The 26,421-nt window shown below is 44.7% G+C and overlaps 1 non-coding gene and 1 pseudogene across 1 annotated transcript; one reads left to right on the top strand and one right to left on the bottom strand.

The window, feature by feature from the left end:
* Positions 1-726: 726 nt before the first annotated feature.
* Positions 727-26,030, top strand: LOC121291216 (annotated as a pseudogene).
* trnar-ccu lies at positions 7,583-7,655 on the bottom strand. The gene has a single exon. It is a non-coding gene; the product is annotated as a tRNA-Arg (tRNA).
* Positions 26,031-26,421: the final 391 nt, after the last annotated feature.

Raw genomic sequence — 26,421 nt, 5'->3', positions numbered from 1 at the left:
TTTTGCCCAGTGCTGTGGCTGATAGCTGAATTTGGGATGTGCAGTCTGAGCGAGTGCAGTGTATCTAATTTCCCAGGATAAACCAGAACCCTTCAATCAGCTACACTGAAGCAATATTTTCCTTAGCTTCTAGCACTTGCTGTCCAGTGTGTTTTCTTCAAATAATTTGGAAATCAAAGGGAGAAATTTCAAAATCTCCATTGAATTAACATTTCTCCTGAGTGTTTTTTATATTAAACACATACTCTAAGGGTGAAACTGGTCTTAACCAGAACAACTCGAGCTCATAGTGAATTGATAGCCTGTTTTACACTCCGCCTGATTGTCTTTTCCATTGTCCTCACAGTGTCTGGGAAGATGGGGCTGGGCGGAGGAAAGAAAATAGTCACATTGTCTGCTGCTGGTCACTATCCAGTGTCGCTGCTGGAAACAGAGGGTGTGTGACAGTCAAGTGAGGAAATAGAAAGGACTTGCATCTGATCCCCCACACAGGGGAATAGCGGACTGGCACTCACTGTGGAATAGTCTCTAACTGAGGAGTCAGCCTCTTCAGCAAAGGAGGAGAGGGAGTTGGAGGAAATCATGTTTCCTTTTCCTGTTTTACAGAAGGATTGCACCGTACTACACCAGGGAATACAGAGAGGATAGACACCACAGATAGATCCTGACCATCACCCAAGAAACAACTGCACAACTGTGGGAAGACATCCAGTCCCTTCACAGCATTGCTCAACACAGAGAAGGTGGGCAGTGAAACCATCATCTGGAAATCGGTCGGGTCAGGGGAGCTTTGACATATCATCAGATCTGAAACTGGTCAGTGGTGTGGAACCTTCCATCAGAACCAATCTTTCTGAAGGTTCGGCTGTGGGTGATCGGTCAGGGTGAGGCTGGGAAGTAGTGTGAGTGGGCTCCAAGTGTGTCAAGAGCTTCAATCATTCATCGAGCCTCATGAACCACTGACTCATTCCTACAGGTGAGAGGCTGTTTAAGTGTGAGGTGTGTGAGGAGGGCTCCACAGGGTTATACGATCTAACACGTGAGGTGCATCTGTTGTCCAATATTTCATACCAGGACAGCTTCATGGAAGAGAAACCATTCAGCTGTGAGGTCTGCAATCAAACCTTTGCACATTCATCGACACTCGTGAAACACCGACGCATTCACACCGGGGAGAAGCCATTCAAATGTGAGGTGTGTGACAAGGGCTTTGCACAATCATCGGGTCTGATGTATCATCGGCGCATTCACACAGGGGAGAAACCGTTCATATGTGAGGTGTGCGAGAAAGCATTCTCACACTCATCTGACTTCCGAAGACACCAACGCATGCACACTGGGGAGAAACTGTTCAAGTGTGTGCTGTGTGACAAAGCCTTCACAAATTCTTCAACTCTCCTTAATCATCAGCGCATTCACACAGGGGATAAGCCATTCAAATGTGAGGTGTGTAACAAGAACTTTGCACGATTGTTGACCCTGGTGAATCACCAACGCATTCACACAGGGGAGAAACCATTCAAGTGTGAGGTGTGCGACAAATCATTCTCACAGTTACCGAACCTCCGCACACACCAACGTGTTCACACAGGGGAGAAGCCATTCAGCTGTGAGGATTGTGACAAAGCTTTCACCCGATCCTCTGATCTCCTGAGACACCAGAGGATTCACACAGGGGAGAAACCCTTCAAATGTGAGGTTTGTGGCCAAGCCTTCACACAGCCATCGACGCTGCTGCAACACCAACGCGTTCACACTGGGGAGAAACCATTCAAGTGTGAGGTGTGTAATAAGGGCTTTGCACAGTTATCAGGGTTGGTGTATCATCGACGCATTCACATGAGAGAAACCGTTGAAGCGTGAGGTGTGCGACCAAATATTTGTAAGCTTATCGATCATGAAACACTGACACATCCACCATGAGGACAAGATGTTCGAATGTGAGGTGTGTGACAAAGCCATCACAAGGTCCACGTTCTTCCTGATAGACCAGACGATTCACACTGGGGAGAATCCTTTTATGTGTGAGGTTCGTTGGAAGGCTTTCACACAGTCATCTGATCTCTTGTGGCACCAGAGGATCCACACAGGGAAGAAACCATTCAGCTGTGATCATGTGACAAGGCTTTCACCCACTCCTCTCTCCTGAAGCACCAATGGATCCACACAGAGGAGAAACACTTCAGGTGTTATTTTGTGACAAGGCTTTCACACAGTAAGTGTCTGTCCTGGTCCATCAGTGTACTGACACAGGGGAGAAGTCCTATCAATGCGAGTTCTGTAATAAAGCCTTCACACATTTGTCGGGATTTGAAAGAAACTTCTATCTGTAGTATTTGTGTAGTCTTTGTGTTAGTAAAGTGAGCCAGCTCTCAGGAGTGGGTATGGGGTAGAATCAGACCCTGCTTTAGCTGGTGATGTGAATTATAGGCAGATCCTCTTCAGGTGACGGGTGTTTGACTAATACCATGGGTAATGTTTGCACTGTGCTGTCTGGAGAACTACTATCCTGAGTATGGTGAGGGAGTGGGAGTGAGTCTCTACAGACCTGATTTCCCTCAGCTCTTCATACTTCAATGTAATAACAGTGTGATATGTTCACCTTACACTCTTCCAAGATTCATTTCATGTTCTGGGAAAGATCTTGAGTCATTTTCAAATCCTTTGTTATTTTGGTTTATTCAATGTTTGGTGTGAGCTGAATTTTGTTGTTGTTAGTCTGCTGTTTTATCAATTTTCTGTATAGATTTATAACTGAAAGTAAATTTACTTTTTAGCTTAACCTAAGCTACCTGATTTGTCAGCATGGTGTGTTCCTATTCACTGAAACACTCAGGAGCCTACAGTAAGAGTCCTGTACACAATATAGTGGTCAATGTCACTGTGGGCTGGTACACTTTCTCCATCAATGGGTTTATAATTTCCAGTTCATAATAAACTTAATGTTATAAAAACAAAAAACTGCGGATGCTGGAAATCAAAATCAAAAACAGAATTACCTGGAAAGACTCAGCAAGTCTGGCAGCATCGGCGGAGAAGAACAAAGTTGACATTTCGAGTCCTCATGACCCTTCAACAGAACTAAGTAAAAATAGGAGAGGGGAGAAGGGTGAAATATAAGCTGGTTTAAGGTGGGGGGTTGGGGGAGAGAAATGGGGGTGGGAGGTTGTAGGGACAAGCAAGCAGTGATAGGAGCAGATAATCAAAAGATGTCACAGACAAAAGAACAAAGAGTTGTTGAAGGTAGTGATATTATCTAAGCGAATGTGCTAATTAAGAATGGATGGTAGGACACACAAGGTACAGCTCTAGTGGGGGTGGGGTGAAATAAGACTAAAAGGGCATAAAAGGTATAGATTTAAAAATAATGGAAATAGGTGGGAAAAGAAAAATCTATATAAATTATTGGAAAAAACAAGGAGGAGGGGGAGGAAACAGAAAGGGGGTGGGGATGGAGGAGGGAGTTTAAGGTCTAAAATTATGGAACTCAATATTCAGTCCGGAAGGCTGTAAAGTGCCTAGTCGGAAGATGAGGTGCTGTTCCTCCAGCTTGCGTTGAGCTTCACTGGAACAATGCAGCAAGCCAAGGACAGACATGTGGGCAAGAGAGCAGGGTGAAGTGTTAAAATGGCAAGCGACAGGGAGGTTTGGGTGATGCTTGCGGACAGACCGAAGGTGTTCTGTGAAGTGGTCGCCCAGTCTCTCCAATGTAGACGAGACCACATTGGGAGCAACGAATGCAGTAGACTAAGTTGGGGGAAATGCAAGTGAAATGCTGCTTCACTTGAAAGGAGTGTTTGGGTCCTTGGACGGTGAGGAGAAAGGAAATGAAGGGGCAGGTGTTGCATATTTCCATTATTTTTAAATCTATACCTTTTATGCCCTGTTAGTCTTATTTCATCCCACCCCCACTAGAGCTGTACCTTGTATGTCCTGCCATCCATTCTTAATTAGCACATTCTTTTAGATAATATCACCACCTTCAACACCTCTTTGTTCTTTTGTCTATGACATCTTTTGATTATCTGCTCCTATCACTGCTTGCTTGTCCCTACAACCACCCCACCCCTCACTTCTCTTCCACCCACCCACCCCCCCTTAAACCAGCTTATATTTCACCCCTCTTCTATTTTTACTTAGTTCTGTTGAAGGGTCTCGAGGACTCGAAAAGTCAACTTTGTTCTTCTCCGCCGATGCTGCCAGACCTGCTGAGTTTTTCCAGGTAATTCTGTTTTTGATAAACATAATGTTTCCCTGAGAAAGAACAACTTGCATTTATTTATCATCTTCCAGAATCTCAGGGCGTCCATAATCACTTCACAGCCAATGAAGTGCTTTTTGAAGTGTAGTCACTGTTGGAATGTAGCAGCCACTTTGTGTGCAGCAAGCCCCCTCAAACAGCTGTGTGGTAATAACCAGATAATCTGTTTTTGTAATGCTGATTGCAGGATCCATATTGACCAGGACATCAGGGTTTGTTGTCTGAGCCACACTAATAATTCCTCAGGCACTGGGCTCCCTGTACAAATCCCACCCACCAGTTGAAATAAACATTGTAAAATGAGTGAAGAAATTATCCTGCAGATGTTTACACGCTGCATTGATCATGAAGCCAATCAGATCACAATGTACCACCTGAAATAAAACTGCTTCAATTGGTCACACAAATTGTTTATTAAGTTTGCTTCAGTAAAACAAACATAAAATACTTTGGATGCTGGAGATCTGCAATAAAAACAAGAAGTGCTGGAAATACTCCACAGATCTGGCAGCATCTGTAAAGAAAGAATCAGAGTTAACATTCTAAGTTCAATATGACCCTTCTTCGGAACATATTGGACTCGAAACAGCTCTGAGATTCTCATCATTTGGAAAATGCCCTGATTTATTTTTTTGAGGTTCAAAATAAATTATCTCCCACTTTCCCACATTGAACTCCAGCTATTGCAGTTTGGTCCCCTCACTTAATCTATCAATGTCCTTTTGCAGCTTTCCATTCCCATTGACATTACTTACTGTGTCACCTAACTTAGTGTCATCAGTAAACTACCCCATACTGTTCCTCCATCAAAGTCATTGATCAATATAATGAAAAGCTGAGTCTCCAGTACAGATCCTTAGGGAACACCATGGGCACATCCTGACAATCAGAGAACATTCCCTTTATCCCTACTCTCTGTCTCCTATCTCTCAAACAATTTGTCAATCCATGTCACAAGGTTCCCTCCAATTCCCTGCACTTTCATCTTGGTGAATAATCTCCCGTGCGGAACATGATCAAATACCTTCTGGAAGTCCGTACAGACAAACCTCCAGAGACCCGGTCCAGAATGTTAATGATCTCAAATTGTTTTATATAATTGATTATGTTGGTTACAATGACTTGCAGCACAGGAATGCAATAACAGCTATAACGACCCAGAGAACATGATGAACATAAGAAATAGGAGCAGGAGAAGGCCATTTGGCCCCTGCTGCACCATTCAATACAATCAGGGCTAATCTTCTACCTCAAACCCATCTTCCCACACTATCCCCACATCCCTTATTCCCTCAGCACCCAGAAATCCATCAATCTCGGTCTTGAATATATTCAATGACTGAACATCCACAGCTCCCTGGGAGAGAGAATTCCAAAGATTCACAACCCTTTGAGTGAAGACATTTCTCATCTCAGTCCTCATCGGCTGACCTCGAATTCTGACACTTGAATGAGAGGTCGAAACAAACCTTTTACAGCAACAAACTTCCAAGTGTCAGCCAGCAAGTGATATTTCCATTGTCACAGTCAGTGCAGTTCCCTTTCCTTCACTCAAACTGGTTGTGCAGTCTCCTGCCTCACACTGACCCCATTTATAAACTATTGTGATGTCTGTCTCACTGGGATGTACAGTGTGAGGGTGAGGCTTGACCTGTGATCACACAGTTTGATCCATCCAGTTAACGGGTCTTCACTTTGATAAAACAGAGTTTGTCAAACCATTGAGCTTAATTTCGGTGACAATGACTTATTGTGCTTGAATACAATAACAGGTTTCCACTCGGTTACAACCCAGAGAATAGGGTGCAAGGGTAATGGACATGGATGGGATTGTTTGTCTCCTAACAATGATGTGACGTTGTTGTATACATTTACAGCAACAGGTGGAGGCCATTCAGCCCCTCGATCCCAGTCCCAATTTAATTCCAAGATGGCTGACCCATGTCTCAAATCCATTTTCCTGTTTTTTGATCCTAATCCCCTGATAAAACCTTGGAATATTAGAAGAGTGGAGACCATTCACCCTCAAACCTGTTTGACAGTTCAATTAGATCATGGCTGATTTGTATATTAACCCAATCCACCCCTCTTATTTACATATTTCTTAATACCCTTCCTGACATAAATCGATTAATCCAATTTTACATATTATCAGTTGATATTTCAAAGTAGTAACTGTGCTTGGGCTGTTGGGTAAACTGAAGACAAAAGTTAAAGTGTTATGATGTGGCAGGTGATATGTGCCAGGTGGACCAAATCCACAAGGGAAACTTGGCCATGCTATCACAATGGTTTTGCAATTTTTATTTATTATGAGAAGGTTTATGCACTGAATTCAGAAGAATAGAGTCAACTAACATCTTTAGAGAGTTTAAAATTAAGTTAAAACATTTATTAACAAAAGGGGAAAAAATGAAACAATAAATACACATAAGATTACAGTTACATGGTTATTTGGTCTTAACAATTCCCAAAATTCTTAATTAAATAGGCTCCTAACTACACAGCCCCTTTAAGGCAACAGTCCAAAACAGATTTGAAATTATAAAATCAATCCAGCAAGGTTAACACAGCGACCATGCAACAGTGGAATTCCAAAGGCTTTTGACACAATTTTAGTTATTGGACACAGCAGACTTCTGCTAAAATGCATGGCCACACCCCCTACATAGCCTTCCATCCTTCTTTATTAGTGTTTTCTCTCTCTTTAATCTGTAAATTCCATTGTTCTACTGGGCCTTGGAAAATTACTTTTCCCATAATATAAAAATCTTTCTTGTTGTCAATAGGGCCTCTTTCCTTTTGGGAAAAATAAACATAATAACCTTGCCCTATTTATCTTGTTATTGTAAACATCCTACCATCTCTTTGAAACCTAAACCCTTTCCACTTATCTTAAAATGCAAATTTCCTTCACATCTTATCAGTGGAACCCTCATCCTAGCTTGTCCATCTCCATTTCAAAAGATTGTTTTACACCTAACTCTTTTCATAATTTCAACCTTTCAGTCTTTCTGACTTTAATTCAATTAAATCAGCCACACAGACAACCATAAAACCACAATAATATTATGAAAATTATGATGGTTTTGTGACAAAAGGGACAGTATTTGCCTGGACAGAGAAGGTGACATTGTTCTCTGAGTGTTGGGATGGTGCACAGCTTGGGAGAAACATTGCGTTGGTTTGTGTCAGCGGGAAGCCAGTGACAGAGTGAGAAGGGGGCTGAACAGGAACTGCCCAGTTAAACAGGAAGTTCCCTGACTGTCACACTGTCTAGAGAAGGAGATTTGACAGTTGTATCTGGACCAAACTTTACACTGCCCCAGATGGGACTTGAACCCACAATCTCTGGCTTAGGAGGCCAGTGCCTTATCCATTAGGCCACTGGGGCTGGACAAGATGGGGGTTTGGTGACTGTAGCTTTGACCCTTTGTCTCGATGTAATCGCTGCCAAATTTGATGCCCTTTTGTGGGCCGGCCCTTTTTCATCCACAACCAGATTGGATCAATTCCAAACATTCCAGTAATGAGCTGACAGGATCGGGATTTGCTTTTTGTGTGTCAGTAATTAATGCTGGCAAAGTGTAGATTGTATGTGAGAAGCAATTGTCTTTCCAGAAGTTTCCTTGCTTGTCCTGTCTCGAAGTTTCAGTGATTTCCCCAACCCAGATTCCCGGCCATCTCCTTGACCTCGCTGTCTCACCCGGTCTCACGACTCTCATCGTATCAATCACAGAGAAGGCACCTCTGATCACTTCCATGTGTTACTCAGCACCCACATCCCCCACCCACATTCCAGCTCTACCTCCTTCTGTATCCGTCCCTGGAAAAAACTATTCCCCAATTCACTAACAACTGCACTCTCCAAATCCCAACTGTCTAGGCCTTTGGGCCTCCGTTCACCACAACATTTCTGCAGATCCTGATTTACTCATCCCCATCCTCACCTCCACCTGAGATGCCCGAGGCCCCAATAAAACCATTCCCCTCTCTCACTCTGGCCCTTTCCCTGGGTACAAACTTCATATCCACTCCCTTAAGTCCAAGAGACACAGACTTGAAAGGTTATGGTGTACAACTGGTTAACCATCTACTGCCGGTGGACATCCAGGGACAGTTTAGATGGAGCTTGACTCTGTATCTAACCCATGCTGTACCTTCTTTGAGTGTTTTGTGGGACAGAGTCAACGTGGAGAAGTTATTCCATCCCCATTTTAAATGTGGAGAAGTTATTCCTTCAAGTTCATATCCCAGTGTTTTTTAAATGTAATGAGGATTTTTGCCTCTATCACCCTTTCAGTTAGTGAGTTCCAGACACTCACCACCCTCTGGGTGAAAAAATTACTCCTCGACTCCCCTCTACTCCTTCCATCAATTACTTTAAATCTCTGCTCCCTGGATATTGACCTCTCTGCTCAGGGAAATAAGATTGAAACAATCCCATCAGCTGCCTCTCTCAATTCCCTCCCTTCCACTAGCCCGCCTGGACAAATTTCCTTTAATACTCCCTCCTGCCCTAGCCTTGAATTCACATATTTCTCTAGTTTCTCTCCTATCTCTCCTCATACCCTTTCTGAGCTCATTCTGTCCATGAGACCCACCTCCTGTTCCCTCGACCCTATTCTCACTAAGCTGCTGATCACCCAACTTCCCCTCCTGGTTCCCATGTTAGCCGATATTGTTCACGGTTCTCTCTCATCAGATGTTGTCCCTTTCTCCTTTAAATCTGCTGTTCTCACCCCCTCCTCAAAAAAAAACAACCCTTGACCCCTCCATCCTTGCAAACTATCGTCCAGTCTTCAACCTCCCTTTTCTCTCCAAAGTCCTTGAACATGTTTTCACCTCCCAAATCCTGGGAAGGGAAATGGGGTCAGGTGACAGGTGAGAGGCAGAGCGAGGGGTCAGGCAGGGTGGGGTGGCATCAGGCGATGAGCAAGAGGCCTCTAGAGAGGTCTAACAAGGACTGAGAAATCACTCCCCATTGTCATTCCCTCAGTCACAGAGTCAATCCCCGAGTACCAGACCCTCCAAGCACAGGGTGTGGCCTGAGCACCGAATCACTCGCTGACCCTTCTCTCCTGTGTCCCTCTTTCCTGTGTCCCTCTTTCCTGTGCCCCTCTTTCCTGTGCCCCTCTTTCCTGTGCCCCTCTCTCCTGTGCATGTGCTGATCTCACTACTACACATCATCGCCGCCTTGGATGCTGTGGGTCATCCTCTTCTGATCTGCTGTCAAACACTTCTGTTTGTCAGTTTGAAAGCCTTCGAGGATGAAGGCTGTTCAAGTGTGAGGTGTGAGGAGGACTCCACAGGCTCATAGGATCTCCTAACACACAAGGTACATCTGTTATACAACTGTTAACACAACGGTAGCTTCATGGAAGAGAAACCATTTAAGTGTGAGTTGTGTGATCAAGCTTTCGCACAGTCATCGACGCTCGTGAATCACCGACGCATTCACACGGGGGAGAAACTGTTCAAGTGTGACTTGTGTAACCAGGGCTTTGCGCAGTTATCGGGCCTGATGAATCACCGGCCCATTCATACAGGGGAAAAACTATTCATGTGTGAGCTGTGTGACAAATCCTTCTCACAGTCATCGACCCTCCTCGTGCACAAAAGCGTTCACACGGGAGAAACCATTCAGATGCAAAGTCTCAAATCATTCTCTGATTCATTGACCCTCCACAGACACCAACGGATTCACACAGGGGAGAAACCGTTCATGTTTGAGGTGTGTGACAAGTCATTCTCATCATCATCGGATCTCCGCCTACATCAACGGATTCACACAGGAGAGAAACTGTTCAAGTGTAAGGCGTGTGACAAATCATTCTCTGACTCATCAAGCCTCCTGCTCCATCAGAGGATTCACACAGGGGAGAAGCCATTCATGTGCAAGGTGTGTGACAAATCCTTCTCGGTATCATCGAGCCTTCATGTACATCAACGCATTCACACTGGGGAGAAACTATTCACATGCAATATGTGCAACAAATCATTCTCGAGGTCATGAAACCTCCATGTCCATCAAAGGATCCATACAAGGGGAGTAACCCTTGACGTGTAAGGTTTGTGAAGGTCTTTGACCATCCAGGACACCAGAGGATTTACACACGGGAGAAACTCTTCAGGTGCAATGTTTGTGACAAGGCTTTCACCCACTCGTCCAATCTCCTGAAGCACAAGCAGATTCACACTGGTGAGAAACTATTCAGGTGTGAGGTGTGTGACAAGACTTTCACACAGCGTATCTCCTGGTCAATCAACATACTCAGACAGGAAGAAATCCTATCGGTTTGAGCTCTAGAAAGTCTCCACAGTTGTTGGACCTCCTGGAACATCTAGAATCTACATGGGGGCTACCTAACAAAGTTATTCCCAATTTGTTGTCAGAGTGTGAATGTCTACACAATCTCACTGCCATGGGTGTTCTGTGATATTGGGGCACAGAACAAGAAGCAGCTTTCACTCACATCAAACAACTAGTGACGACAAAACCAGTGCTGAAGTACGATGATGTCAATGATGAAGTCATCCTGCAGTGAGATGCCAGTGAAACAGGAATTGGAGCAACCCTCATGCAGCAAGGACAATTAGTTGTGTTTGTATCCAGAGCGTTAACACAAACTAAAGGACACAGACTGAAAAAGAGAGCCTGGTTATTGTGTTTGCTACTGAGCATTTCAACCAGTACCAATTTGGGAGAGAGAAAATGATGGTAGATTTTGACTGCAAGCCACTTCAAAGCATCTTTCTGAAACTGTTTCTGGCTGTTCCAAAGTGTTTACAAGGGCTGTTACTTCATTTGCAGAGATATCATTTGGAAGTGAAGTGCAGGCAAGGGAAGTAGATGTACATCACCGACCTGCTGTTGAGAGCTGCACTCTCTTTGAATGAAGTTGATGATGCTGGTACAGAGTGTGAAATCTTCCAGATTCAACAAGAAGCAAAAGCACGACATGCTCTGGAAGTCATCAACCCAGCAGAGACACTGAATCTGACAGACAAGTGTCTTGCTCAGGTCAAGAAAACTACACAATGAGATACACTTCTTCAAATGTTACAGGAAGTTGTGATGAAAGGATGGCATGAAACCATCAAGGACACACCTGTTGCTGTCCGAGAGTATTGGGCAGACAGAGATGAAGTGATCACACAAGATGACATCTTGTACAAAGGGACTAGAGTCATTATCCATAAACGGATGAGAAAACTCTGAGGAAGGCAAGAAAAGTGCTCTACTGGCCAAACATGAGCAATGAGATTAAGCACCGCATCAGCCAGTGCAGTGTTTGTAATGAACATCAAGCTAAGTAAGATAAAGAGCTGCTCATGACTCATGACATCCCAGACAGACCACGGATGAAGCTTGGAGTAGACCTCTTCACTCTCACTGGAACTGATTATCTTGTCACAGTTGACTGCTATTCAGACGACTGGGAGTTAGACCAACTGATGTCACCGACTACCAGTGAGACTAGAACGCCTGAAAGCACACGTCAGTCATCATGACATTCCTGATATTGTGATGAGTGACAATGGTCCTCAATTCATGAGAGAAGAATTCAGACACTTGATGAACGATTGGGAAATTCAGCGCTACACATCATCTCCACACTATCCCCAGTCAGATGGAAAGGCTGAGGCAGCGGTGAAAACAGCCAAAGGGATCATCAAATAATTGACTAGATCCAGCACAGATGTGTACAAGGCAATCTTAGAGTAGAGAAACACACCTACTGAAAGCATGGAAAGTTGTCCAGTCCAGTGACTAATGTCATGCTGCACCCAGACTATTCTTCCAACAGCTAAAAAACTACTGAGGCTAGAAGTAGTAACAGGGAGTGAGTGACAAGATCAAAGTGAAATGACAGAAAAACAAATTTCACTTTGATGAAGCTACCAAATTATTGCCAGAGCTGAGAGTTGGAGAGCCAATCAGAGTGAAAACATTCAACGCACTCAACAAAAGTCAGCTCACTTGGCGCAACTTGGGTCCTGTGTGGAGAAGTTGTCACCTTGATCGTACACGGTGAAAGTGAACGACCAGATCTAACGTCACAACCGCAGACATCTACGTGCAACTGGAGAAGCTGCTCCTTCACAGCAGACAGCTGATGAGGCAGATCTGATTTCACCAACTGAGCAAGGAACTGAACGACCATCAGTCCCAGAGGTCAACCGTTCCCCAACAAATGCAGCGGATCAGCAGCAACAATTACCACAGCAACAACACTCGCCACAGCAACAACATTCCCCAGAGAGACATCACCTCAGGAACCAGCAGACACTGGATGAACAGCCAACAACAACTCTCACACGTACCATAAGAAGACCTGAACTCTTTAAAGTTTGTGTGTGCAATGTGTGTGTAGGGAGGGACAAAATTGGAACAGACGAGAAAGAACAAACAGTTTTACGTTCATGTGTGATAATTTTCTTCATGGACTATGTATATGGAGTAACTTGTAAATGACAGTGCATGCAATGTATTTTTCTTTTCCTGAAAAGGGGCTGTTTGGATAAATCCCTTTTTACGCTGTGGCTTCTCATATTGATGTGAACACTGATATCATCACATGCAAATCAAGGTTTGAGGGCAGGAGCCATTTTACACACTACACGGAACATTGTTTAAAATTCACTCACTCACTTTTCCAGAACTAGTTCATCTAATTCAGCGTCATGGGGAGTAGGAGCCTATCCTGACAGGCAGGATACACCCAGGATGGGACGCCAGAACAGCACAGGGCACATTCACACACACGCACACAGACACTGGGGGACAATTTACTGTAGCCAATCCACCTAACCAGCATGCCTTTGGATAGTGGGAGATAACCAGAGCACCCAGAGGAAATACACGTGGACATGGGAAGAATGTGCAAACTGCACACAGACAGATACCTGAGGTCAGAATCAAACCCGGGTCCCTGGAGCTGTAAGGCAGCACTAACTGTGCCCCTGCACCGTCCTTGTTTAAAATTCAAATAGCTCCAAATATTTAGTTTCCAGAGGCTTGGAAAACTGACCGGTGAAACGGAGGCAACTTTGAGCAGCAGATCAGGTGGGGATTTAGACTTGTCATTGTCCCATCTGAATAAAACCTCACTTATTGCAGCTGCTGTCTCAGTTCCTCCTGGTGAACGTTTGACAGAGATTTCTTGTGTGGGAATAATATTCTTCATCCTCAGAGGCTTTCAAACTGACAACATCAGTGTGGGATGTGTAGCCTCGGATGTGTTTGACAGCAGATCAGAAGAGGAGGACCCACAGCATCCAAGGTGGTGATGATGTGTAGTGGTGGAATCAGCACCTGCACAGTAGAGGGGCACAGGAGGAACAATGGAGAGGATATCAAGTAGCTGCTTCGGAGTAATTCTGTTACCCAGGGAGTGACTCTGGGACTTGTGGAGTTACTCTGACTTGGGGAATAACACTGTGACTTGGGGAGTGACTCTGCTCAGGGTTGAAACTGTGCTTGGGAATTTCCTCTTGCTTGGGGAGTGACTGTGACACCAGGGTGACCAACTCTGAGAAAGTAAAATAAGGGACACTTTGACAATGGGATCTTGGGGGGAGGGGGGTGGGCCAGTGCCTGACCTGTTCAGTATTTCCAGCACTTTTTGTTTTGATTCTAGTTTTTAAAGCACAGAACCAGACCATTCAGCCCTCTGCTTATGCTCCATATGAGCTTTCTCCCCACTATTTTATCTCGCCCCTGTCAGCAGATCCTTCTCTTCCTTTCTCCCTCATGTACTTACCTGGCTTCCCATCAAATACATCGAAACTATTTGCATCAACCATTCCCTGTGGTAGCAAGTTCCACAGTCTAATCCTTCTTGGGAAAGAAGTTTCTCCTGAATTCCTCATTGAATTTATTATTGACCAGCTTATAGTTTTGGCCCCACATAAGTGGGAATATCTTCCCTCCATTTACCCCTTCTTAATTTTATAATTCATCATTTTAAAGATTTCTATTATGTCACTCCCTCAGCCTTCTCTTTTCTAGGGAAAAGAATGTTAGCCTGTTCAGTCTTTCCTGATAGTTACAATCTCCCAACTCTCAATATCATCTTTATAAATATTTTTTGCACCTTCTCCAGTTCCTTTATGTCCTTTTTCAATCTGGAAATCAGAACTGTGCACAGCTCTCCAAGTGTGGTCTAACCAAGGTTATATACAAGTTCAACATAACTTCTCTGCTTTTCAACTCTATTCCTTGAAAAATGGGCCCCAGTGATATGGTTTGATTTTTTTTAAGATGACTTTGCTACTTTTTTAAGATGTCTTGCTACTTTTAACAATTGATGAATCTAGTTCTGCCCTTCCACAACTTGTAAATATGACCCTTGGTCCTCCCTAACCTATCCAATTGAAATAATTTGTCCAAATTTGTCCAAAGCCATGAACACAAATTGTTGTTAGTTTCAAAGCTCCATCAAATTACCCCATAGTGTTCACTTCCCTAAAGTGCACATACCCAGCTTTTCAAATACAATGGCAAAATACTGTGAATGCTGGAAATCTGATATATATATTCAGAAACTACTGGAAATATTCAGATCAGGCAACATCTGTGAAGAGGGAAGCAACCTCTCTGCAGCCTTTGACATGCCCGACCACACTATCCTCCTCCTCTAACTCTTCTCTGTTGTCCAGTGAGTGGGACTGTTATCGCTTGGCCCACTTTTGCCTCTTCAGTTGTAGCCAGAGAATCTCCTGCAATGGTTAATCTTCCCACCCCCATCGCTCTGGAGTCTGACCAAGGGTCTATCCTCAGTCCCCTCCTATTTCTCATCCACACGCAGCCCCTGTGTAAAACCATCTGATGACCTGATGTCAGATTCACAGAGGGTCTCTTACAATCTGTCCCATTTTACCTCGAGTCAGAAAGAAATGCCCCTCACCACCAGACAAAACAGAAATCTAGTAGTAAAGGAATGGCAAGCAGACAGCTTCAAGAGGGAGAGAAATGATTTGAGGACAGGGCCATGGAGCGGAGCACCTTAGATCTACAATCTTAACTGGGGCAGGGTCTAAATGGAGGACAGGCCCTTCAGCACCAGTAAGGGAGATGTATTCAAAACTGGAAGAGTCAAACATTTATTGTTTTCACCAGACTATGGAGTAAAAGTGTCTTTCACCAGTCATAGAAAACAAATGTAGAATGTAGTCACATGTTATCAATGTAACCATGTGTCTGAGATGCGGAGGGTGGGGAGGGGGAGTGTGGTGAAGGGGGGGGGGTATGGGTGAGTGTAGAAGGGGTGGTGGAGGATGAATAGGGGACGTGGGTTGAAGTTGGGGGGAGGGGGGGTGAAGGAATATTGGAACAGGAGTAGGCCATTCAGCCCTTCAAGTCTGTGCACCATTCAATTAGATCATGGCCGATCATCGACCTCAATGCCACTTTCCCGGACTAGCTCCATATCCCTTGATGTCATTGGTGTCCTGAAATCTATCGATCTCTGTCTTGAACATGCTCAATGGTTGAGCTTCCACAGCCCTCGAGGGTAGCAAATTCCAAAGATTTACCACCCTCTGAGTGAAGAAATTCCTCCTCATCTCAGTCTTAAATGGCTTATCCCTTATTCTGAGATTATGTGGACTGGTTTAGGCTCTCGTTTTATCTACATCCGCCCTGTAAGGCTTTTGTAAGATTCAATGAGGTCACTTCTCATTCTTCGAAACTCGAGGGAATACAGACCTAGTCTCCTCAATTTCTCTTCGTAAAACAATTCTGCCATCCCAGGGATTAATCTGGTGAACCTCTGTTGCACTCCTTCTTTGGCAAGTATATCCTTCCTTAGATAAGGGGACCAAAAAACTGCACAGTACTCCAGGTGAGATTTCAACAAGGCTCTATATAACTGCAGCAAGACATCCTTGCTGCTGTACACAAATCCCCTTGCGACGAAGGACAACTTACCATTTGCCTTCCGAATTGCTTGCTGTACCTGCTTGCTAGTTTCTACTGACTCATGATCAAGGATATCCTTTGGATATCGGCACTTCCCAACCTCTTACCATTTAAGAAATATTCTGCCTTTCTGTAATTTCTACCAAAGTGAAAAACTTCACATTTATTCACATTATATTCAATCTGCCATGTTCTAGCCCATTCACTTAGCCTGTCCAAGTCCTCTTGCAGCCTCCTTGCATCTTCCTCACAACTTATGTTGCTACCCAGTTTGGTGCCATCAGAAAATATGGAAATATTACAATTGATACCTACATCCAAATCATTTATACAGATTGTAAACAGCCATGCCCCAGCAATGATCCTTGCGGTACCCCACTAGTAACAGCCTGCCATCCTGAGAATGATCCATTTATTCCTACTCTCTGCTTTCCGTCTATTAACCAATTCTCAATCCATGCTAGTATGTTTCCCTAACCCCATTTTTAAAAATTTTATTTACTAACCTCCTGTGTGGGACCTTATAAAAAGCTTTCCAAAAATCCAAATACACCACATCTACTGGTTCTCCTTTATGCAAGTCATGTCCTCAAAAAACTCCAACAAGTTTGTCAAACATGATTTCCCTTTCATTAATCCACATTGACTCTGCCCAATTTTACCAATCTTTTCTAAATGTATAGTTATCACATACTTTATAATACATTTTAACATTTTCCCTACTACTGACGTCAAACAAACAGGTCTATAGTTCTCCATTCTCCCTCTTCTTCCCTCCTTAAATAGTGGGAATACATTTTCTACTTTCCAGCCTGCAGGAATCTTTCCAGAATCTATTGAATTTTGAAAGATAACCAGCAATGCATCCGCTATCTCTCTTAGCCCCCTCCTGCAACACTCAGAGATTAAGCTAATCTGGTCCAGGGGATTTATCAACCATCAATCCAAGGAGGGGGATGGGGGGAGTGAACATAAAAAATTAGGAACAGGAGTAGACCATTTGGCCCCTCGAGCCTGCTCCGCCATTCAATGAGACCATGGCTGATCTTGTGTTTCGATTCCCACATTCCCATCTAACCCCAATGGCCTTTGATTCCCTTGTCAGACAAGAATCTATCTACCTTTGCCTTAAAAATATTCAATAACCCTGTTTCCACCACCTTCTGAGGCAGAGAGTTCCAAAGTCGCACAACCCTCTGAAAGGAAAAAATTCTCATCTCTGTCCTAAAAGGGCGACCCCTAATTTTAAAACAGTGCCCCCTTGGACTCACCCACAAGAGGAAACATCCTTTCAATGTCCACCTTGTCAAGGCCATTCAGGATCTTGTATACTTCAATCAAATCACCCCTCTTCTAAACTCCAGTGGAAATAAGCCACTGTCAAACCTTTCCTCATAAGACAACACACTCATTCCCGGTATCAATCCAGTAAACCTCCTTTGAATCACCTCCAATGCATTTACATCCTTCCTTAAATAAGGAGACCAAAACTGCACACAGTAGTCGAGGCCTTGTATAACTGAAACATAACATCCTTACTTTTATGTTCAATTCCTCTCGTAATAAAGGATAGCATTCCATTAGCCTTCTTAATTACTTGCTGTAACTGCATTTTAACTTTTTGTGACTCATGTACTAGAACACCTAGATCCCTCTGTACCTCAGAATTATGTAGCTGTTCTCCATTTAAGTGGTACTATACTTTTTTGTTCTTCCTGCCAAAGTGAGCAACTTCGCATTTTCCCACATTAAACTCCATTTGCCAGATCTTTGTCCACTCAACCTATACATATCCACTGCAACCTCCTCATGTCCTCTTTACAACATACTTTCATACCTACCTTTGTGTCATCTGCAAATTTAGCTACCATGTCTTCACTCCCCTCATCTAAGTCATTGATGTAAATCGTAAAAAGTTGAGGCCCCAGCACAGGCCCCTGTGGGGCTCCACTCATCACATCCTGCCAATCAGAAAAAGACCCATTTATGCATACACTCTGCTTTCTGCCAGCCAGCCAATCTTCTATCTATGCCAATATGTTACCCCCAATACTATCCACTTTTATTTTCTGTCATAACCTTTGATGTGGCACCTTATCAAACGCCTTCTGGAAATCCAAGTACAAGTCTACAGGGTCCCCTTTATCCACTGCGCATGTTATTCCTTCAAAAAACTCCAATAAATTGCTTAAACATGATTTTCCTTTCACAAAACCATGCTGACTCTTCCGGATTGCCTTGAGCTCTTCCAAATGCCCAGCTATAACCTCCTTAATGTTTGATTCTAATAACTTAATAATCTCCCCATGATTGACGTCAAGCTAACTGGCCTATAGTTTCTTGTTTTCTACCTCTCCCCCTTCTTGAATAGAGGGGTTATATTCACCACTTTCCAATCTGATGGAGCATTTCCAGAATCTAGCAAATTTTGGAAAACTAACACCAGCACACTGACTACTTCATTAGCCACCTCTTTTAAGACCCTAGGATGTAGTCCATTGGGACCCGGAGACTTGCCAGCCCACAGCTCCATCAATTTGTTCAGTACTATTTCCCCAATGATTTCAATTTCATCAAGTTGCTTTCTCCCTTTCGCCTCCTGATTTGCAGCTATTACTGGAATGTTTTTTATATCCTCTATAGTGAACACAAAAGCAAAATATTTGTTAATTTCTTCTACCATTTCCTTATTATCTACTATTAACTCCCCACTGGCATGCTCTAAAGGGCCAACACTCAATTAACTTACTCTTTCCCTTTTTAAATACCTGTAGAAAGTCTTGCTATTCGTTTTACATTTCTAGCTAGCTTCCTCTCATACTCTAATTTATTTCCCCGATTAACCTTTTGCCATTCTCTGCAGATCTTTATGTTCTGTCTGATCATCTGTCCTGTCGCTCATTTATGCTTTTTCCCTTAAGTTTGATGCTTTCCTTAACACCTTTAGTTCACCACAGATGGTGGGTCCTCCCCTTAGAATTTTTCTTTATAGTAGGAATGTACTTATTGAGTCCTCTGAAATATCCCCTTAAAGGAGGGGGGATGGGGGGATGAAGGAGGGGGGATGGGGGGGGTGAAGGAGGGGGGATGGGGGTAAAGGAAGGGGGATGGGGGGTAAAGGAAGGGGGATGGGGGGTGAAGGAAGGGGGATGGGGGGTGAAGGAGGAGGGATGGGGGTAAAGGAGGGGGGAATGGGGGTAAAGGAGGGGGGATGGGGGTAAAGGAGGGGAGATGGGGTAAAGGAAGGGGGATGGGGTAAATGAAGGGGATGGGGGTAAAGGAGGTGGGATGGGGGTATAGGAGGGGCAATGGGGGTAAAGGAGGGGCGATGGGGGTAAAGGAAGGGGGATGGGGTGGAGGGGGGATGGGGGGTAAAGGAGGGGAGATGGGGGTAAAGGAAGGGCGATGGGGTGAAGGAGGGGGGATGGGGGGTAAAGGAGGGGGGATGGGGGTAAAGGAAGGAGGGATGGGGTGAAGGAGGGTTGACGGGAGCGAAGAAGCGGGGGATGGGGGCTGAATGAGGAGGGATGGGGGTAAAGGAAGGAGGGATGGGGAGATGAAGGACGGGGAGATGGGGTTGAGGGGGTTAAACGGGGCTGGGATTTACAGGTGCGCACCTCGAATTCCAGCTCCGCCCACGTGACAGCCGCTCGGGCTCGCGCTTTCTCAGATTCGAACTCCTGAACGCTGGGCGCCCGCTGCTGCTGCGCGCGCAGAACTACAACTCCCATCAGGCACTGCGGGTTTGTACGCGATCGTTCCATATTGTCACTTGCAGCATGGGTAATGTAGTTCCGATTGGGTGAGAGTCTGTCTCCAAGGTCCTACGCAGAACGGGGAGGAACAGTTACACAGTAAGAAAAACAGAGATACCTGGAAAAACTCAGCAGGTCTGGCAGCATCGGCGGAGCCTGCTGAGTTTCTCCAGGTATTTCTGTTTTTGTTTTGGATTTCCAGCATCCGCAGTTTTTTGTTTTTATAACAGTTACACAGTGCTGTCCCACCCCCTCGGGGTGATTGGATCAGTAGAGTGATCGACATATTGATTAGGGAGGGGGGGGGGGGTGTGGTGAAATTTCATGTATTCCTGTCTTTGATTGGCTGTGAGAGACGTCAATCAGAGAGCCCACCCACTCTGCCCATTCTCTCCTCTTCCTCTTCCACAACTGGTTCACTTCCTGTAGGGACTGAAAACCAAGTGAGGAGATGGTGAGTGAAGGAACAGAATTTATAATAATTACATCCCATAATATCCACACTAATGTTCAGGACTGAATATCCAGTGAGTGAAGGAGCAGAGATGACCTTAACCTTTTTGACACAATTCGAGGATTGACCAGAACTATCTGATTTTCTTCTTATTGGACTTTGTAGTGATTGTTTATCACCCTTTTATAGGGCAGTTAAGAGTCAATCATTCATGTGTGGGACTGGAGTCACCTGTAGCCCAGACCAGGCAGTGTAGCAGTTGAACAATAATATTTGGTTTTTAGGACAATTGGAAAGTTTTCATGTTTTTATTTTGATTCTGTTGCACAAACTTCAAAAGTTATTTACACTGAGGACAAAACTGGTCCTCACAAGCTCACAGTGAATTGATAGCCCATTTTACACTCCGCCCAACTGTCTTTACAATTGTCCTCACGGTGCCTGGGAAGATGGGGTCTGGGTGGAGGAAAGAAAGTAGCCACGTTGTCTGCTCCTGGTCACTATCCAGTGTCCCTGCTGGAACAGAGGGTGTGCGACAGTCAGGTGAGGAAAAAGAAAGGATTTGCATCCAAACCCCCACACAGGGGAATAGCAGACTGGAGCTCACTGTGGAACAGTCTCTAACTGAGGAGTCAGTCCTTTCAGCAAAGCAGGAGAGGGAGTTGGAGGAAATCATGTTTCCTTTTCCTGTTTTACAGAAGGATTGCACCGTACTACACCAGAGAATACAGAGAGGATAGACACTGCAGATAGATCCTGACAATCGCCCAAAGAACAACTGCACAACCGTGGGAAGATATCCAGTCCCTTCACAACATTGCTCAACACAGAGAAGGTTGGGCAGTGAAACCATCATCTGGAAATCAGTCGGGTCAGGGGAGCTTTGACATCATCAGATCTGAAACTGGTCAGTGGTGTGGAATCTTCTATCAGAACCAACCTTTCCGAAGGTTCGGCTGTGATGATTGGTCAGGGTGAGGCTGGGAAGAAGTGTGAGTGGCTCCAAGTATGGTGAGAGCTTCAATCATTCATCGAGCCTCATGAACCACTGACTCATTCCTACAGATAAGAGGCTGTCAAGTGTGAGGAGGGCTCCATAGATTCATAAGATCTCCTAACATGCAACATCCATCTGTTGTACCGCCACATGGAAGAGAAACAATTCAACTGTCGGGTATGTGACCAAGACTTTGCACGGTGATCGACAGTCGTGCAACACCAACATGTCCATACTGGGGAGAAGCCATTCAAGTGTGAGATGTGTGACAAATCATTCTCATGGTCATTGTACCTCTGCATGGACAAATGCAGTCACACCAGGGAGAAACCATTCATGTGCGAAGTATGCAGCAAATCATTCTTACGGTCATCAACCCTTGCCAAATATCAATGCGTCTATCCAGGAGAGAAACCATTCATGTGAAACATTTGTGATAAAGATTTTGTGACCTCTGTGACTCCCCTGATACACCAGAGCATTCACACAGGCAAGAAATCCTTCAGATGTGAGGTTTGTGAGATGGCTTTCACCCACTCCTTTGATCTCCTGAGGCATCAGAGGATTCACACCAGGGAGAAGCCGTTCAACTGTGAGGTGTGCAATGTGGGCTTTGCATGTTCATCAGAACTGGAGAAACACCAACGCAGTCACACTAGGGAAAGACCATTCACGTGTGAGGTGTGCAATAAATCATTCTCACATTCATCGACCCTCCGTGTACACCAACGCATTCACACAGGAGAGAAACCATTCACTTGTGAGGTATGCAACAAATCATTCTCACAGTCATCGACCCTGCGTGAACATCAACGCATTCACACAGGGGAGAAACCATTCGTGTGCGAGGTGTGCGACAAATCATTCTCTGCGTCATCGAACCTCCGTCTACACCAACGCATTCACACAGGGGAGAAACCATTCACATGTGAGGTGTGCGACAGATCGTTCTCGCAGTCCTCAACCCTCCGGGAACACCAGCGTATTCACACAGGGGAGAAACCATTCACGTGCAGTGTGTGTGATAAATCATTCTCACGTTTATCGTATCTCCGCTCACATGGAAGTATGCACACAGTGGAGAAACTGTTCAAATGTGAGGTGTGTGACAAAGCCTTCACACGGTCATCAAGCATCCTGGTCCATCAGACAATCCACACAGGGGAGAAACCCTTCAAATGTGAGATTTGTGATAAAGCTTTTGCGATATCTACAATCCTCTTGAGACACCAGAGGACTCACACAGGGGAGAAACCCTTCAGGTGTGAGGTTTGTGGTAAAGCTTTTGCGATATCTACAACCCTCCTGAGACACCAGCGGATTCACACAGGGGAGAAACCCTTCAGGTGTGAGGTTTGTGAGAAGGCTTTCACCCAATCCTCTGATCTCCTGAGGCACCAAAGGATTCACACAGATAAGATGCTGTTCCAGTGTGAGGTGTGTAATCAAAGCTTTGAACGATCCTCGAGTTTGATGAGTCACTGGCACAGTCACACAGGGGAGTAACTATTTATGTGTGAGGTGTGCGACAACTCATTTATACAACCTCCACGTGGGGAGAAACCTTTCAGTTGTGAGGTTTGCGATAAAGCTTTCATATTGTCTTTATTATCCTGGGACACCAGAGGATTCACACAGGGAGAAATTCATCCAACTGTGAGGTGTGTGACAAGGCTTTCCATAGTCAGCGATCTCCTGGTCCATCAATGCACTCACACAGGGGAGAAACCCTATCAGTGTGAGTTCTGTAATAAAGCCTTCACACAGTTGTTGGACCTCTTGGAACAGCAGGTGAACCCTTATGGGAGACAAACCCTTCCAGTGTGACGTGTGCCAGGATTGTTTCACCTTCTCCTCCTCTCTCACTGTACACCAACGTCTCCACACAGATTTGGAGCTGGGTCACCTGCTTCTGTTACACCGAGAGTGTCTGCGTTGTTTACCCTCCAGTGCTCACACAGGGTAGCTGCTGTTCCAAAGCACTATCTCAGCAGTGTCTGTCTCGAACCTCTCCCAGCATCAGACCAATTGTTTCAAGAAGGTCAATTTAACCTTTTACCAGATCGACAAACATCAGCAAAAGAAGACATCAATGTGTATAGAAGCTCCTGTGTAAACTCAACATCCTTTCAGTGCAGCATCAGGTACAAGTCACTCACTAATTCTCACTCTGACCAAGAAGGCAATCAGATACTCTGGTTAAAAAGGCTTCAGCTTCTGATCTATCAGCACAAGCACCCAGGGAAGGAGCCATTCCTGGGGTAGTAATGGGCGTACTTCAATTAGCCTTAGCATCTCTGGTCTATGGAGGGGGAGAATCAGCCAGGAATCCCGTTCCTCATCAGTGATCCCAGCTGGGAAGTCTGGGGGAGGGCAGGATGTGTCTCTCTGTGACAGTCTCCATTGTCTCACAACATTCACTGTCTGGGTCTACACATGCTGAATGGCCACTCGAACAGCACTAGAGGCCAGTCAATGTCCACAGTCTGTACTCCAGGTCAGTACCTTGAGGATTGGGGGGAATGTGAGAGGACAACAGCTTGTATTTATAGAGCACTTTAATATAGTCAAACATCCCAAAGTGTTTCATAGCGACGTAATCAGAGAAAAATTAACACTGAGAGAAAGAAGGAGGGGATGACCAAAAATATGGCCAAAGAGGTGGGATTTAAGGAGGGTCCTAAAGAAGGGAAGAGATTTGAAGATGCAGAGAGGTTTAAGGAGGGAATTCATGAGCATGGAGCCTAGATAACATGGCTGTCGATGGTTGGGTGAAGGGAGTGGGGGTGGGGCGGATCTACTAAAGGTCAGAATTGGAGGAGTGCAGAGATCTCGGAGGGAGATGGGGGCTAGAGCTGACAGAGATAGGGAGGGGGTGAGGCTATGGAGCAATTTGTACTGGAGCATGAGAATTTTAAATTGGAGGCACTGGGGGACTGAGAACCAGTGTAGGTCAGCGAGCACAGGGGTGATAGGTGTGTGAGCTGGATTGAGACCGCAGAGCTTTAGCTGACCTGAAGTTTATGGAGGATGGAAGATGGGAATCTAGACACAAGAGCATTGTAATGGTCTAGCCTAGAAGCAATACCAGCATGGATGAGGATTTCAACAGCAGATGGACTAATGTGGGGGTGGGGGTGTTGGAAATGGGCGATGTTACCGAGGGGGAAGTGGGTGATCTTTGTGAAGGAGAAGGTCAGAGGGTCAGAAGCTCAGCTGGAAGTTACAGAGGATGACACTGACCAACTGTTGTTGGAGATGAGAGTGGAGAGGAGTTTAAGGAATGTAGGAACGAGTAACCCTTGAGCCTGTTATACCATTCAGTTAGATCATGGCTGATCCATAACTTAACTCTGTCTACCTGCCTGGGCTCTGTAACCCTTAATCTCCTTGTCAACAATAAACCGGTCAATCTCAGTTTGAAATTTCCAGTTGACCCCCACCCAGAACAGATTTTTGTGGGGAGAGAGTTCTAGATTTCCAGTCCCCTTTTTGTGAAGAAGTGTTTGCTGACATCACCCCTGAGCAGCCCAGCTGGAATTTTAATGCTGTGCCCCCTTGTTCTGGACTCTCCCACCAGAGGAATAGTTTCTCGCTAACTACTTGATCAACTCGTTTAATCATCTTAAACACCTCAATTAGATTACCCCTTAATTTTTTATATTCAAGGGAATTCAAGCTCAGTCTGTACAACCTGTCCTCATAAGTTAACCCTTTTAGCCCCAGGAACACTCCCTCCAAGGCCAATATATCCTTCCTGAGGTGCGGTGCCCAGAGCTGAACACTGTTCTCCAGTTAGGGTCTAAACAGAGCTCTGTACAGCTGGAACATAACTTCTACAAGGACACAGTTGGTTTTGAAGAGGAGAAGTTGTGGGTTATCTTTTTTCTTCAGGATGGTCCTGGAGTAATGAGCAGTTTTGGCAGAGGAAAGCAGGACCACTAGTGCTTGATGTATTGCAGTCAGATCTGGTGATGGATGGTTAAACCAGTTGTATACCAGAAATGCTCAAATCTTCATCCTTTGGAGTTGAACAGTAGGGAGATCAACTAGGAAGTAAGAGAGTAAAGGTAATTTTGGGAACAAGGGTGTCGAAGATGGTTATGATGGACTGGTTAAACCAGATTGATGGCTGCAGAAGCATTGTGGTGAATGGAGGGCCAAAGGATAGGGAATTGGCAATTTGCTTTGAGTTTGTCTGTGTGCAGTAAAATAACCCAGCTCTTTGAGTGGGAATGGGGTAGAATTGGACCCTGCTTTAGTTGGTGTTGTAAATTATGGACAGACCCTCCTCAGATGACGGGTGTTTGACTAATACCATGGGGAATGTTTGTACTCTGCTGTCTGGGAGGACTACTATCCTGAGTATGGTGAGGGAGTGGGGAATGAGTCTCCACAGACCTGAGTTCTCTCAGCCCATCACACCTCAATGCAATAACAGTGTGATAGGTTCACCTTACACTCTGCCAAGATTCATTTCATATTCTGGGAAAGATCTTGAGTTATTTTCAAATGCTTTGTTATTTTGGTTGGTTCAAATTTGGTGTAAGTTGAATATTGTGTTGTTGTTTGTCTACTGTATTATAAATTTCCTGTATAAATGTATAAATCACAATAAATTCATTGATTTTGCCTAACCCAATCTACTTGATTTGTCAGCATGGTGTGTTCCTATTCAGTGAAACACTCAGGAGCCTACAGTAAGAGTCCTTTACACAATCTATTGGTCAATGTCACTGTGGGCTGGTATACTTTCTCCATCAATGGGTTTATAATTTCCAGTTCACAATTCCCTAAGAAAGAAAGACTTCATTTATGTGGACTTTCATAAACTCAGGGTGCCTGAGAACACTTTACACAATGAAGTGCTTTTTGAAATGTAATCACTGTTGTAATGTAAGAAAATGGCAGCTAGTTTGCGCACAGCAAGCTCCCACAAAGAGCAATGTGATAATGACCAGATCATCTGTTTTTGTGATATTGAATCCAAGATCCGTACTGGCCAGGACATCAGGAGTAACTCCCCTG

Source organism: Carcharodon carcharias, chromosome 19 (genome assembly GCF_017639515.1).
Source record: "Carcharodon carcharias isolate sCarCar2 chromosome 19, sCarCar2.pri, whole genome shotgun sequence".
In the NCBI taxonomy this organism is placed as follows: Eukaryota; Metazoa; Chordata; class Chondrichthyes; order Lamniformes; family Lamnidae; genus Carcharodon; species Carcharodon carcharias.
Note: the sequence above shows the minus strand (reverse complement) of the source record. Positions and strands in the feature narration are given on the sequence as shown.